The sequence below is a fragment of the Geospiza fortis genome, unplaced genomic scaffold, assembly GCF_000277835.1.
Source record: "Geospiza fortis unplaced genomic scaffold, GeoFor_1.0 scaffold166, whole genome shotgun sequence".
NCBI lineage: Eukaryota > Metazoa > Chordata > Aves > Passeriformes > Thraupidae > Geospiza > Geospiza fortis.
The window spans coordinates 1,343,456-1,360,953 of record NW_005054310.1 but is presented as its reverse complement, the minus strand read 5'-3'; the positions used below and the strand labels follow the sequence as shown (position 1 = coordinate 1,360,953).

The 17,498-nt window shown below is 37.3% G+C and overlaps 1 protein-coding gene across 1 annotated transcript in view; it reads right to left on the bottom strand.

Moving 5' to 3' along the window:
* The window catches only part of LIN7A (lin-7 homolog A, crumbs cell polarity complex component), a 28,267-nt gene extending 11,391 nt beyond the window's left edge, over positions 1–16,876 (bottom strand). The window contains exon 1 of the mRNA XM_031055596.1: positions 16,758–16,876. The gene's annotated coding sequence lies outside the window, so the exon portion shown is untranslated. The remainder of the gene's footprint in view (positions 1–16,757) is intronic.
* Between the last annotated feature and the right edge of the window lie 622 nt (positions 16,877–17,498).

Below are 17,498 nucleotides of genomic sequence, written 5' to 3'. Positions count from 1 at the left end.
TACATAACTTTCTGTATTTTGTTTTTCTAGTATATACTTTTGGTCCACCTTCCCTGGTCCTTAACTGTCCATTTTAAACATCTCCAGTAAATAGAAAGGAAAAGGCTTTGTCTTACATTGCCTTTGTTCTCTAGATTTGTCACACTCTCAGAGTAAAAATAACAACCAAAGCCTTGATACTAGCCAGTTATTTTGAAAGTAAACTTAAAAAATAAAAATATTTATATATAACATACAGAAAGTTTTTTGGAAGACAAAGGTAAATGCAAACAAACCAAACCTTTTCTTTAACTTTCTTATAAAACCAATAAACTTAAAAAGAAGTTGCTATTTGCTACTGATTTACTGTGGACATTTTCTTGACCCAATTCATCAGAAATTTTGTCGTTTCATATGTTCTGTGTCTCAGGCTCCACTTCTCATCAGAGAGAACCTGGTAAATTATGTTAGTTGGTGGTAAAGTATGTTAGTTTTTACAGCAATCTCCTTAGGTTCCTTGAGGAGTGCAGAGTCAAATGTACTTTCAAAAATAAATGTATCTTTCACTCATTTGCTGACACTTTAACAGAAATGCCAAAACTTTCCTCTTTGGTAATGTAAATGTTACTTTGGTGGAGAAGTACTTAACTGACCTACAAACAGTGGCTTTTCCCATTGATAGACAAATGTTCCCCATTGCCCTGTCCTGATGACTTGTTATGCAGCACCATAAGGATGCATCTCTCCCCACTGAGCCTGTTAATATGAAACTTAACACACTGACAAGGTTATGCTGCAAACATTTAAACAGAATTAAGGTTTGTGTCTCATTTCTGATTTCGGTGGACAGACATACTGTTAATCAAGCACTCTTAAGTAGCAATATGTTTGGTGATGACTTATTGCCAAACCTTTTTTCTTGGGGTATCATACATAAGGAAAAGGCGAGAAAGGAAAGGAGATAAAAATGCGATACATTTCAGAGATCTAAAATATGACAAACACTTCCACAATACAGCAAAAGATTCTTTGTATTGATTACTTCAGCACATATATCATTCTAGAACTGAATTCAAAAAAGCCTGGGCCAATGAAGAAAACTGAGACAAGGGGATCATGCTGAAAATCTTCCTGCTTTCTCCGTTTGAAATGAAATCTTGCTTCCATTGGGAACATGGACACTGATTACAGCAGAAACCAGGATTTTGACCTAACTTGTAAACATTTGGGAAAAGAAAGCTCTTTTATAGTCTCTAAAGGATTTCTGGTTTCTTATGTTTTAGTACTGGATGATACCATCATAAAAATGGGTTGAGCCTACATACTCAACATTATACTGCACTGATCAGTTCAGTGTTTATTGTATTATGCTGCAGGACTTATAATTACATAAGAAGAATTACTACATTATATAAGAAGAATAATTGTGTGTAATTGCAGTAATGAGTCATCACATAGTTTTTTCTTCAAAACCCATGGTGTACTGAACCACTGATAATGCTCTATTTTCTTCAGGTTCCACTTCATCTTAGAACATGACAGCAGATTCTACATACTGTTTTTGCTTGCACAGCTTTAAATGCTATGGCTTGCTAAAATGTCTAAAGACATATATTTGAATATATTTAAATATTGAACTATTATGACATTAAATTGCTTCAAAAACAGGTCACAGTATTTCATATAAAGAACAGTTATTAAAAAGTTCTTTAAATATTCATGACTAAGCTTGATAATCACAAAGGTGAGCTGATAATGATACATTCATCTCACTGTTTATTGGGTTTGAATTCATATAACTTCCTGTTGACTGCATCTTACCAGTATCTAGCTGCAGACTTTTTAATATCCAGTATCCTGGTAACTAATTTGTGTACTGGTGAAAGGACAGACTCATGAGTGTGTGATTAAATTAGTAAGATAAAAAATAATCCAGCAGCTCAAAAACTTCTGCAAAAATATGATCAATAGTGTTACATAATCCTTGGGTAATCTGTAAATTCTCAATGCTAACAGATTTAAAATGCTGTTCTGCAAAGAGTTATTAGTGATCGTGGTATCTATACCACAGTTCTTACAGAAAAGGAGTCCTGCATGTCAGATCTCACTGTCTGTAAGCAACAGATGCAACCAGTCTTGAATATTTGCTTGAGGCATTTGTAAATCAAATTTTCCTATTTGACTGTTAAATAATCCTGAATGTAATTTGAGTTTAAGAATGATAAAACATATACACCCACATAACTTTCTTATTACTGAGTCAGTTTGACAACCAAACACAGATTAATTATACCTGTTCCACCAAGCCCCTTAAACTCTTTGTAGGGTTCACATCTAATCAGGGTTCATCCTTGCAGGGCACTGGAGTCCATAAACAAATGTTGTTTGTTCTCCTCTAGCCACACTAAGTCCTTTATCTATGCTGTTCTCAGCACTACCTTAGCCAGGACTTTAGCACAACAAATCCATTCTGCTCCCTCTTCTATGTACACAGAACACATAAACTGAAAATCCCTTTGTTCTCTGACTAAGTTTGTATTTAAATCCTCCTGGTATGAAATATAGCTTCTTGTTGAATCCACTGTACGTGACAAGTAATTGAAATGGATTTAAAAAATCTTTTCTTTCAATTCCTGCTATTACCTGTAGATCTGATTATATTTTTAACATATAACAATTCTCCTGAATCCAATGATGTCATCCTTAAGCTGCCTGTACAAGATCTACTCTAGCTTTCTTTACTTAAAGAAAATATCAGTCAGTATAGAAAAAGACAAAGGCACAGATTTTAATTTAAAGCATTTGAAAATCTCCCCTGTAGGATATTTACTAAAGAAGTATTTCAAAACAGTGATCTTTGTCAACTCTGATACTTGAATAATTTTGAAAGACATCATTGGATAGTATGATTGAGCTGAAGAAAGAAAATTAACATATTACAGAATCACAGACTGGTTGAGAATGGAAGTGACTCTGGAGGTCATCTCATTCAACTGCCTTGCTGAAGCAGGGCCACCTAGAGCCAGCTGCCCAGTACAGTAACTAGATGGTTATTATATGTTACTAACTTGAAAAAGAGCATATCTATTTTCGTATGTACAGCTAAATATTTTTTGAGTGTCTGTAAGACTATATGGGTGTTTAGTAATATTATTTACTGACAGACTCCATAAAAGCCTGATGGTCTAGTGCCTAGGGAAAAGAGCTCCCACAATTAATTAGTAATAGAAATTAAATTACAGGTGAAATGTCAATGATTCAAGACACCAACCTGCAGCTGGAAGGTAAACGGTAATGTTTCAGATCATTTCTCCCCCCAGTGATTTCTACTAAAACTGTGAGTGTCTGTGTGCTGAATGTTCATTGGGTAAAGGCATGCTGCAGGCAGGGGCTTGTTCGCACAGACCTCATTCGTGCTGTGGAGCAAGACACACTCAGCTTTGTTTTCTCTTTCCTGTGGAGCACAGAATACAACACTCCCACCAAGCAATACTCCTGAAAGCATGAATACAGACCTCAGACATTTTCAGCTTCTGCAGGTAGTCTCCTCAGACATAACCTGAAGTTATTCTCCCACACAACTCAAAGATTACAAAGAGAGTGCGGGAGGTAAATTACAGCTAGAAAATCTGAACTTGGAAGTGAATCCTCCTTGTACTGTGTCAGCTCTCGCAGGCACAGAGAAATGCACATTTTATTACCTCTCCCAGCAGGAGCTGCAGCGAGTCAGATGCAGCAGGTATTATTGTTATGATGATGGGCCTCACCCCCACGCATTCAGCTGGGAGGCAAAGCAGCTGGTTTAAGATTACTGGAGTGCAGGAAGGGGAATAGCCTTACAGGTACTTTAGGAGCTAGCTTCTTACCAAAAATTACTCCATGCAGACTCATAACAAAGCAGCAGGTTATTTAGGCCTTGGCTATTTAAGTCAACACAAAGCCGCAGAAGGTCCAGGAAAAACTGCACTTAGCAGCCTGTTTTGTAAAGGTGTCCAGAAGCAGTATTTCTCTTTATGACCTGAATGATGCAGCATCTTTTCTGATGAATTCTCTAAGACAGAATCTAATTAAACAATTTTATTCCATTAACTTCCGTAAATGGTATTTAGTGATTCATCCCCTGTTGAAACATGTAATTCTAAGTACAACTGTACCTACAAAAATGATGCTCAACTTTAGGACAAGCTGATCTGAACACCAGAAGGGCAGAGGTATGAAGCAGAAATCATTTACAGCAATGAATAGGTGCTCAGAAACCCCCCATAAACACAGAGTACACTGCAATTCAGACCTGTGATGTAGCAAGCCCAGATACAGTTTTCTGAAATTTCTAAGTGTGGAAGTAACCTTTTTCGAAAATGTTAGGGGTTTCTTAGCATGAGATCATAGATGTAAGTAGTAATAATCAGCTGTGTTTCCACAGGGCCTGCAGGATCATAATAATAAAAAGACATAAAATGATTCCTTCAAGAAGTCACAACCTAAGTAAGTGACTTCGGTAAATCACAGGTAAGCAGGTAAAAGGGTGAAATGAAGAAAAAACCTGCAAAAAGACCGATAAATGATGTTTAAAATATATATTGGCATCATCTGGGTTTAGCTCCTTTGCCATATTTTTTGTTTCTTCAAGTGTAGAAAAGAATTGTATCTCTGTTTTTGGAAGAAGACCTTCAAGGAAGGAAGACAAGAGCCTGACAGTACAGAAGGCAGAGTTAGCATGAGAATAACCAGAGCAAGGAAGACATAATTGGTTTCACTGCGCTTCTGTAGTCATGTCAATGGAACAGTGTACATGTGTGCATCCTTGCAGAACTGATGCTATGCTATAAAGAGAGATTCTTATTTACTTACACCTCAGTACTATGCATCTGCCATCAACCAGCTGAATCCCTGTCTTCCTAATTGCCTTCGTATGTTGGACTGGATGATAAATATTTTTCCCTTCTAAGATGTCAAGCAAAAAGAAGTATCTTAATCAGTCTTTTACCATAGTGAGAAGAGCAGAAGATGCTTTATTCAGCACAGTTGCTGGCCTCTCTCCTCCCCTCCTCTCCAAATCTGGAGCAGGACTTCAGTCTCCTTCTGCTCGGAGACTTTCCACTTATGCATGACCCAGCCCTTGGGGCAGGCCAGGAGAATGCCCAATCTTGTGACTGGGAGAAGTTACAGAGAGAAGGTGCACTGGAGAGCTGCAACCTCTCCATGGTGGTGCCTATGAATCCCTTGTTTCTGAGAGCAAGTATCACCTGCAGCACAAATTGGTTGCATCTCTCCCACTCTACTTTGTTTTCATAATTTTTGACTCTTTCACAGTCTGTTTGGCATTTCTCCTTACACATAACCTCTTGCTTATATTTTCCATTCTTAATCCAACACATTTATGTCTGTGGAAAGGAATGCATTGGTTTGTATGCCTGGACAGACTCCCCTTGAGCTGTGCTTCAGCACCCAGTTCAGATCAAGCTTGACCACATCAGTGAGCAAGGCTTAAATGCTAGAAAGGTTAGAAGAGACTCTGGTAACCTCTTGTACAACATAAACCATAGAATCTTACCTGGTGATATTTTACACCAATCACCATTTTTGCTTGGACTGCAGACTTTTCAGAACTGAAGAGTTTTTAAAATTTCTGCCCCTTATGGTAGGTTTTCTGAAATTTCAAACAGTATTTGCCTTTCTACAAAATTACTTACAAACAAATTTAGTTATCCATCTAAGATGACACCTGAACAGATGATGACATAAAAAAAAGAAAACATGTCAAACACAACTGAAAGTGTGTATATATATTAGCAGCAAGGAGGTATGCAGCTGACCCAACCACATTCCCTCTTTCTTAATTCCTCTTTTGTAATGACATTTTACATCTGAAATCTTACTCAAGCTCAAAACCACAGCAGTGGAGCTTCCATTCAGCCATAAACCTGTGGTAGCTCAATGAAAGTGGAAAATATCTAATGTGTGTTAAATTCTGTATCTCTTGAATATCAGATGGAATTTCTGGTTTTGCGCCTGTGTTCTGCCTCTTAAAAATCACCTCGTGATAAGCATGCTTGGGAAAGCACATTTACATCTTTAAGAGCATGTTTTCTCCAAACTATATATATATACAGAGCTATAGTCTCTTACTAAGATACTGTACCAAACACTGTCATACACCATAGTCTAGAGCAGTAGTTCCATTTGGCAGTTGAAAGCAGGCTGATTTTCTCTCCTATCAATCTAGTTGATTCAAAAAATATTAACATTGTGTTAATAGCTACTTTTATCTTTGGTAGTTAATTTAAAAAAATGGGGAAGGGACTATTCTGAATGACTAAAAAGAATTTGATAACTGTCTAAATGCAGTGCTCGTGAGGGACAGATCCCCACAAAACCACTGGCTGTGGGAGAACGCCATGGATGCGATGTATACACACCACAACCTCAAGTTTACAACAAACTTAGATTCTTCTTAAACAAGATTGCTTGAGCAAATGAATCACAAAAGCCCATTTTGTTATAGGACTATGACAGGTGTTTGAGTAATCCCAACAGAAGCAGAATTAGGCAATCTTACACCCAAACTCACAGTGTATATTCTGTACATAATCCAGTCTGCCCCTGAGGGCAAGCTGACAAAAGTTCTTTCGTCAATGTCAACAGGACAAGTCAATATGTACCTGTGAGTACAGAGAGCTTGAAATGGCTGGAAAGTTCATTTGAGAGGAAGGCACGTGATACATTACTGTTCTTACTGGAAGCACTGACACGTCTGTGTCGTCGGTTGGACACAAGGTTTTCGGGGTGAAGGAAGAGACGAGATGGGCTCCATGATCAGAAGGCTTGATTTATTATTTTATGATATATACATCTATTATAACTATACTAAAAGAAAAGAAAGGAAAGATTTCCAGAAGCTGCTACCTAACCTAAGAATAGAAAGTAAAGAATGAAAACAAAGGAGCTCTCTCTGACTCTGTCTGAGAGAATTCAGTCCTGGATTGGCCACTAACTAAAAACATCCAAGATGGGCCAATCCAGATGGACCTGTTGCATTCCACAGCAGCAGATAACTGATTGTTTACATCTTGTTGCTGAACTTCTCAGCTTCAGGAGGAAAAATCCTGAGAGAGGATTTTTCATAAAAGAAATGTCTGTGACACGTCTGTATTACATAAGTTGTTGCTTGCAGCTACTGAATTTTGACAACTGAATTTGAAAAAGCTGCTTTGTGACAACTAGTCTGTATTAATGAGTCATTTATATCAGACAGAATGTGGTCATTCAAGGTTGCTGGCATTCTGAGTATTTTTACATGATAAGCTCTCATTACCCTTTGAGCAGTTACATGTTTGCATTGGAAAAACCACTGGTGTCCATTTTCAAAACCAAACTTTGCATCATTTTCACAATTGTTGCATCAATCCCTTTCCATGAAGTAACACAGCATGGATGTTGCCACATGATGCCACAGGGATGCTAATCCATTAAAAAGCACAAGCCTGTAAATGAAATTCAGTCTTGTTTAACAACTTGAGGAGATGAGACAGTTTTAATTTTGGACCATGTGTAAGAAATATTATGAATGTTGGCTTTAGCATTTTCATTGAGGATATTTTATATAAATGTTCCTTCTCTAGGGGATGGGGGTTATGGAGGAAACTAGGTCAGTTCTACCAAAGTGAAAAAACTGATTGGAATACTGATGCATTATTAAGCTGTCCTTAGGCAGTAGATAAAAAACAGCATGGGCCTGAGACATTGTTAAAAATAAATTAAGGATAATCACTACAAAGGTATAATATTTTAATTTAGGGTCTAATACTTCATGAAGGCTCAAGTTAAAGTGGAATTTTTTTCTTTTTTTTTTTTTTGTGTGGAAAACGGTGGTATGCACTCTGATCTGACAGTATCTGTGGTGACCAAATTCTGGTCCCTGAGCTCTTGCCATATGATTCTGAGTCTGTCCAAGAAACAACCCAACAGGGGTTACAGGCTGGGGCCAGAATCTCTTTCCTCCCTCACGTGTGAGCAGAAGTATGTAGCAGATGTACCCAAAAATGCACGCTGTCACATCCTCTGCGCATATTGGGTGAGTCAATTGAAACACACCTGTTGTTGCTGTTAGGATACAGGATACACAAGACCTCTGTGTGCCCCCTCTTCCCTCCAATGTCAATTCTGTCTGGAGTCATCACTGACACTCTCAAGTCAGTAGGAAGTTGCTTAATACCCTTTTAAGTATAAGGAAAAACAGACTTTCATTTGCAAGTAAAAACTACTTATATGAGGAACAAGAGAAATATACTTAGATCATTTAGTTTATTTCCTATGTCTTAAAAAGATCATTGCCTTCTCCACTTCAAGCCAACTAGGACTAATAATAGTCACAATCGGACTAAACCTCCCTGAACTGGCCTTCTTCCACATCTCAACCCACGCATTCTTCAAGGCTATACTCTTCCAATGCTCGGGCTCCATCATTCACAGCCTAAACGGAGAACAAGACATCCGAAAAATAGGAAGACTCCAAAAAATACTACCCACAGCCAATGCATGTCTTACCATCGGCAACCTCGCCCTAATAGGAACACCATTCTTAGCAGGATTCTACTCAAAAGACCAAATCATTGAAAGCCTAAGCACATCCTACCTAAATACCTGAGCCCTACTTCTAACCCTTCTAGCCACATCATTCACCACAGTGTACATGATCCGCATAACTGTGTTAGTACAGACCGGCTTCGTTCGAATTCCACCCTTAACCCCAATAAATGAAAACAACCCCGCAGCAACTTCCCCCATCACTTGACTTGCACTAGGAAGTATCCTAACAGGATTCTTCATCCCCTCATTCATTACTCCCACAAAAACCCCTCCAATAACCATGCCACTCTCCATCAAAATAACTGCCCTAATTCAAACCCAACAGTGAAATGAATGTATCATTATCAGCTCACCTTCGTGATTATCAAGCTTAGTCATGAATATGTCTTGCACGCTGTTCGATATTCCGCTCTAAGTCAATGGGAACTATGATCTGAACTATGATCTTTTAAACAGTGTTACAGGTGTTGCAGAAACTGTATCCTTTGCAATCACTAAACCTTGGCAGTCCTAAAAGTCTCTTCTGCTGCTTCTACTGTAATATAGTGGGATAAAAAGAAATACCAACATGTGTGATTAGTTAATTCCCATAAGACCACTTGGAAGTCACAGCCTATAATTTAGCACTCTCTTAGATCTTGCTGCCAGTTACTTTTCAGTTCAAAAATACACCAAGCATTAATAAACACTAATACCCTCCACTTCATCAGTAAGTCTGTATATGCTGTTGAGGCTGACATATGCAACAGCCATATTCCAAACTTGAACAGATTTGTCAAAACCTTGCCAAAATGAGCACCTGGATGAAACATGACATCATCATGCAGGCTCATCTCATATGTTCCTATCAAGCTGAGAAGACAGGGGGAAGGAAGGAAATTACTGATGCTTCTTGTTTTAAAGGACAACAAAAACACAGATAAAATAGAGTTTTAAAAGAGTTTTTTACAATTTCTTTTCTTAAAACAATGGAGATTGAGCAGCATTTCTGAGGAGTCTCATTAGTGACATCAGTTAAGTGGTAGCAGAGGGATACTGAGACTCCATCAAGGCAAAAACAAAAGGTGCTGTGGCTTCCCACAATCTTTCACTTATTAATATTACTTGGTAGCTAACCTCGCTGCTGATTCCTCTCAAGAGGAAGAAGCAGGCTTGAGATGAACTGCAACAGAGGCTATTCTGTTTATTCTGAAGTTTTATATAATCAAATAGGATACTGCAATAATAAACTAAAATGATAATGTGAGCAAACCAAAAAGATGCTGAGATACACCACACATGTTCCACTGGAATTACCTTCCATAGCACATGCAGCTGCAGCTGTGTGCCAAAATGAGAACATCACCTAAGCACCACTCCGTTTTGGTAAATATGATGCAGCCACCCAGATAAACTGTACAAGACATGTGATTGTTCTGAGTCTTGCAGGACTCTTGAAGCACTAAAGTATTTATTTATCTGTTGTAAAAGGCACAGTTACACAAGCAGAGTGTAAGTATAATTAAATTTATAGCCACCAGCCAACTCTAAAAAATGATCTTTAATCAAAACCAGTGGGAGAAAGCATCCATTAAAGACCCATGATACAGTCTGGTCCCAGATTCTAGAGTAATCTATCTGTGAAATCTATATATTTAGCTCTAGGCAGATAAAAAAACCAGGTGACAACAGCAGCTGTTTTAAATCTCCTGTAGTGAAGTCATGAAAGTGGTAGGAACTTAGTAATTGCACAGACACTAAATAATGCCTTCTCTCAGATAATGCCTGGGCAGCTTGGTAAATTCATATAATTGCCATTAATGAAGGCCATCTGCTGAGTTACAAGGTAATAATTTCCAAAAGTTCTCATTCATGCCATCCAGGGCTTGCACGCAACAAAGTAATGCTTCATTGTTTTTCAAAATTGGAGTAATTTCTGATTACATTCACTCTAAAAAATAGCATATATTTTAACACAGTAAGGTAATTAAAAAAAGAAAGAAGTTCTGTGTGCACTGCTAACTTATGCTTTTCTGCTGAACTTCCTCAATGCCTAATCCAGCATGGTGGCAACACAAAAAGCAGACAGCTCATCTTTAGAAATTGGATTTTTTTATTATCAAATAAACATACATTACAAATCCTTCTTTCAACTCATCATTATGAGTACAGTACCTGCAACCCAACCAGGAGGTAAAGGCAAAATTCTGTAAAACATGAATGAATACATTACTACTGTGCCATACCATCATATTTGAGTCAAGCTAAGCAATGCCCTTTCCTCTCAGTGATGGAAGTACTCATTTAGTGGAAACTTATTATTTTATGTGGCTTTTCATCGCTGGGACAGTGGAAATGAAAAAGGGATGGAAAGGTACAGTAGAAAATACTACACAGCCCCAGAATTCAGGTAAACTGAACTGGTTTGTCTGACATAATCTACTCCAATATCTAAAAAAAAAGATAAAATAACAAAACTTTACAATTAACATCCAGTAATACAAATTTTATTGAAAAGTTACAAATAAATCAATGCATAAACCTGCAAAAATCTGAATTAAATTGGTGAATTTGCACAATTCCATATTTGCTACAGCATGAGTCCCACTACTAAACTAATGGTGCAGTGATTCTGAATAAGCTATCAGGAACATTAGAACAAGTTATAACAAGGTATCAGATTAGCCTGAGGAGAACTCTGCTTCCCAGCCAGTGTAATGAGGCATCATGCTAATACAACCATACTGGTTTTGTGACCTGAGCTGATAAATCTCCGTCACTTTACTCTTATATGTTGTCCTATTGCCCTTCTGTTTACTAATTGCCTTATTAGTAAGTCCGGCATATCACTTCTGCTCGGTTTGGTTTGCATGGGCAAATGCGACAGCAGGGGATCTTTAGATGTCAGGCTTCCTACTGAGCTTTAATCACAGTTCTGTGCTGTGAATTATGGCTGTAAGTCTTCTCAATACATTTTTTTTTCCAAGCTTGCATCTTATAATTTAAAAACTTCAAACGCTGGGCTTGCCCTGTGGAGATGACAGACTGACCAGAATTGTATTTCTCCTCCTGTAACAAATATGCAGCTTCCAGCAAAAATAAAGCATTAAGACAGGGCAGAATTTGGACTTGGGGGCTTACCTTGGTGCCAAGTGAGAGAATTTGGCCTGCTGCACCTCCATTTTCATAAGGACTCATGAGGCAGAAAACAATGACATTCTGCTTTCAGAGACTAGGTCTGGGATGTGAGGTAACAGCATTTTATTGCAAACTGAACAAATAAATTTTAAGATTATTGAAACACAATGAAAACAGGTATTTAAATGACTCCTACATTAAAATCTTAAATTAATAATTAAATGAAAGAATAAACGAAGATTTTTGCCTGAGTCCTGCTAATATCCAGATTGTTATATTTAGTACAGCCCTGTAAAAATGGAGTATACAACCACACTAGGATATCTGAAGTGAATGAACATCTAAGGGTTCCAGCCAGCCTTCTGTTCTCACACATGGCATCACTGTATAGTACCACCAGATTAAGTTTTCACCACCCAGCAGCCTTCTTCTGGTCCCTTAATATTTGCAAAGCCATATATCAGGGTTAATAATGGAAAGTGTGTGTGGGCAGCTTGAGGAAATGACCAGATAAAAAAACATTGCACATCAGCAGCACTGGGATTCTGGGTGTCCAGATCACGAAGGCATGGAAATGAAACTAGTAATTAAAGGAAATAATTCCAAAATACTGACTAGGCTTATTAAACTATCCTACCTAATATATAATGAAACTATGATTTTAATACTATACAACATGAGCAAGTATATCTCTAAAGTAACTAGGGAGCATCAGAAGCTCATGAAAAATATGGGTCAGTGTTCTGCCATTGCCATTTTTAGGCCTGTAAGTCAAGAGAAGTCTTTAAATGTCCAGGATGCTCTGTTTATATTTTATAGCAACCTTAAAAAAGTTTTAAACTGCTGACATAGGAACTAAACTATTTTCAAAGACAACATGCTTTCCCAATGACTAATTTCATACAAGATGGACAAGATTAGAGTACTTTGTCCTCCTTCATCAGTGACTGAATCCTACAGATTTGCTTTTCTGTGATGACGTGATATTTTGGTGAGAGTCATAACAATATTAAATAATGGTTACTTTTGTGTGCCTGGTCGCCACACCACATTTTTATCTGATTCATTTTGGCATTGATTCACCATAGGTATTTCCTAGTCAGATCTTATTTCAAACAATATCCACACAGAAAAACTTAAGTTTTAACCTTGAAATGAAAAATTGAGTAGCAAAGGCAAGCTGGGAGAAAAACTAAATACATCTGAATATTACATATTTAACACACACAAATGGAAATCAGGGAATCAATCTGAAAGAAAACTTCGCTCAGGAGATTCAAGTGTTTATTAAACTGTACTGTTATTCTCCTGGTTCTTGACCACCAATTATCAGATGTTAGCAGTAAATGAAATTCACATAGCTGCTAAGGCATGTCACATTTTCTTGTTGATGATCCACAGTGTTTTGCTCAGCTTTTTGTGCCCACAGGTCTTTAGGGTTTCTTGCCAGACCAGAAATTTACCTTATCTTACAGTTCTTACAACTTCCTTTTGCTGACTTATAACAATTAAAGTAACTTTATCAGTTAGGTTGTCTAGTTTTATGTTGCATATGAATGTAACTTCTCAGTAGCTCAATTGCATTCACTTTCAAAGCACTTCATTTATTCCAGTAACCCCTTGGAAATCAGATGACTATAACATAGCAACAGCTTTAAATAAACAGCAAAAACATTTAGAAGGGTAAAAGACTTAATGGTATAATGGAAAAAAATTTGTGCAAGTTTTATCAGATGACAAAGCTATAGAAGCCTAACTAATCTTCATGTAGCTAGGGAGCTTTTAAAAGAAGTAATTTTAAAACAAAATTAAATTTTTTTCAAAACTGACTTTCGGTATGATCAGACTTTGGCTAACTTGTTTTCTGGTCTAGGGGTATTCAGGTGAAAAGGAAATACTGAGGCCATTATACACTTCAATTATTTCCATTCTTTTCAGAGCTAATCCATATTCCTGCCTAGTGCCAGACAGAATATTTCAGTTGGTGGCACTTATATTTAGCTAAGTGAGAACCATTAATCACCATTTCCTAACATAGCATCCTTGAAAAATGCTAAAGTACTTCTATTTAAATTTCATTCACTCACTCGCTTTAAAAAAATTATTTCTATGGAATATTAGTGTAGGGACTTGAAATTTGATTTACTAAATAAATTCCCGTAAATACAATTAATTACAGCCATTAGATAGATTCCTACACATTAGATTGGAATGTATGCCATCTAATATCATATCTCATACTTTTAAAGGTTAATGGGTTGTGAAAGTTACCTCCTGCTTCTGTAGTTAGTTCTACTTGTAGAACAGACAAGACACATTTAGTTAGTACAGTGCATATTGCATTTCATCTTTGACCCTTTCACCTACCCTCAGCCCAACGCTGAGTTTCTCAGGGACTTATTGTAACAATCAAACTCACTGGACAGTTAAGTTTCCAGAATTTCTTGGACTGGAAAATGAAAATTTTTATTTTACAAAGTTCCTCCACTATGGTGTTTATAGGACTACGAAAGTCAGCCTTAGTCTCTTTTACTAGATTTTCTGATGAAAGAAAATAAGGCTCAGATCTTGCATTATAGAATGAACACAGCACACTGCAGATCTGAATATCTGCATATATATAAAAAGCAGCCTCTTTCAGAATTTGCATACTAACACAAAGCCTATCTCCTCATCCCATTTTGACTACTCCTACCTACAGCTCACACCCGGTCTGCTTCACTCCCACTTTTCCCATTATTTCCAGCTGGCTGCTGTGCATTCTCTTGTAATGTCAACAACTTTTCTCCTCTAGTCTGTGTAGGCGCTAATAAGGAAAATTAAAATCTAATCACCACACTCTCACATCTTGCACTAAGGTAAGAAAAGATAAACAATGGGACAGAGCATTTGTAGAGAAATTTCTGCGTAGCCTTAACTATCTCAAATGCAAACACACTCAGAAAAATCTGTGCTGTTCAATAAATTCCAGTGTACATGAAGGACAGACAAGAAGGGCATCTCTGATTAATGATATGACACAGCTCAGATACCCTCCCAGTCCCTCTTGCAGTGCTTGGAGATGGTTGACATTGTAATGTGACCAAAATATTCCATGTTTTTATAATCTTTTTTTATATAGAAGCAATTATTTTCTAAGTTTTCAAACAGCTCTTCAACTGGTAGAAAAAAAGAGAGTTACAGTCTTAATATCTTCCAAGGACTTAATGTAGATGAAAAGAGCAGCCATATGTAGAACAACCTTAAGTACTCACAATGTACATATGTTAATCCTCCCACGCTCCCTAAATGAAAAGATTTATTATTGGGCCTTTTATATTTGAAAATTTTTTTCTAAAAGAAGATTTACACACGTATCAGAGAATGGTACAAATTTTTTGGGTGTAGAAATTTTGTTCTCTGCTAGTGATATGTTAGAAAGATTATATATAAACTTAATAAGAAATACATTTTTTTGTTTATGAAGTTGGCAGAACTGTTTATTCATCATCACTCAATTCTTGTGTAACAACTAGCTCCAGTCACATGCAGATTGTCTTTACACAATACTCTGTAAAGTCCTTTTGTGCCACTGAGATGATTTTGTCAAGATCTACTTTCAGTTCACTGAACTGAGAAAGCATTTTTCTAAGCCAGCTTCCTTGTTCTTAAATTTTGCTTCTGCTAAAACTGTTTTCTTGAGACTAATATAAATTTGTTTAAGATTTCAGTAATGATGCTGCAAAGACTCAAAGCTGCCTTTAACAATTGGAGTACCAGGCTCTGCAATCTGAAGAAAACCCCAAACAATCCCACAACTTTTCTATGTTCTGTAGTTACTTAAAGAAGCATTTAGTTTGCTTAAATGAAATGACTAGTCAGAATATCAGCTTTTGAGGGTACACAGTGCCATTATTATTGTCAGGGAACACTGTTTATTATTTATTGTCAGGGAACACTGTTCCCTTTAAAAAGTCTTGAAAACTGCAATTTAATTAGGTGGAAGCCTCTCTCTGATTCTCACACTGAAGAATATATTCCATAAAACAAAGTGTGTGTTCCATTTTTCTTATTAAACTGATGTCTGCTCATCTCTTTTTTCTTTTCAGCCACTAAGCAGTCCACTCAATCAATCTGCTCCTGTTGCCTAATTATCAGGAGCTCAGTTTTGCTACCATTGAGGGAACATGAGATTCCCCATTGATTTCAGCAATGGATGATTAGTTCCAGGCAGCAGACAGACAAACTGAAACAGAAGTTCTTACAGGCTTTCTAAAAAGATGTTGCCTTCATTAGGGCATTAAGAGCTGCTTCTGTTCGACAGGCTAAGAGTCTCCTTGGTTTAGTAGGTAAAATATCTGACACAACATTGTATTAAGCCATGTTTTCTTTCTAATAAACTTCCAACAGAAATGTTGTTTAACTGCTTTAAAGATACTGCTTGTATGCATGTAGAACTGTGGTGCATCTTCTCTAGGTTGACTTGAAGAAAACAATTACTATTCATTCATCTACCTGCTGTTGGGCAGAGCTTAGGAAGGCCCTGACCACAGTTTGTAGTGGAATGATCACAGTTCTTAGCAGTATGACAAGAATTTCTGACATAAGGAGCAAGGCCCACTGGGATTCAACCACTGATTTCCAAGGTAAGATTCCTGTCAGCTCAGTTAACTTCAGCCTTGCCCCTTTTGGCTGTCACCACATTCTGATTTTATCAGCACCTCCCTATCACACACCTGAGCCCAAAGGAGAGGCATTCAAGCTTGCACTGACCCAGACTGGCATGACCCCATATCCCAGCACAGCGCTGTACAGGCTACCACAGACCCTCAAACAGTGAGAGCAGAATACTGAAGTACTAATTAATCACTCTTTCTCCTCAGCAAGGCTGATTGCCTCAGCCCTGATGTCTTGCTGATGCAATTGTTCTGTGTCTGCTTTTCAGTAACTTCTACACTCTGCATAACAGCAGACAGCTACAGACACATCTCACATCCATCATCCTTTATACAACATAGCACTGAAAGGCAAATATGCTTTTCTATACCGAGGAATGTTAGTCTGAGAAATAACTATAAATCTCAAATTCATACCTCTCTGATAGCTGTACAAAACTCACTCTGCAACACCTTCTTTAGAGACTGTAGCTTGTGTACTGGTACTTCTCCAGATTCCTGCAGTTTCTCCAGTAACTCAATTGCTCTTGCAACATCTGAGTAGGGAAAACAAAAAGGATATGGGTCAGTATAAACATTGTCTAATAAATGACTAAAAAGGGCACACTGTCATTTTAAATTTAAAATCAGCTTTACCTACACATACTGTATTAGTCTTGTGTCATACCAGACTTTGCTAGGCAACAACACTGCTGTTGAGAGATCCAAATCCCAAAGTACGGACAAATCATACACATACATGTTCAACAGAGAGAGGTTCAGTCTTAGCACAAACAATCTTTGGAACAAAGGTACAATTCAAGTGGCTAATCTGTACTAGAACTAAAATTTTTCTTACTTTCTGCATAAGAGAAAATGGCACAGCAGAAACATAGGGTTTGTTTTCAGAAAATCTGAAAAAAAATGAAGCTGTCTTTATGTAAGCACCCTCAGGATGACAATGCCCAAGAAAAAATATTTGATCTTTTCTTCTTATAAATCTAAATATCAACTAATAAAGTTTTCTAGAAGCAGGTAAAGCCTGCTCTGGAAGAATGGGAAATCTACTAGAGAAGAGTAAATCTAACACTCTTTTCTAGGTCTCCAAAGACCTGATCTACTACAGAGAACCAGTATGACCCAAAGAAAACATGGAGAAGTATATGAAACAGTGTTTTT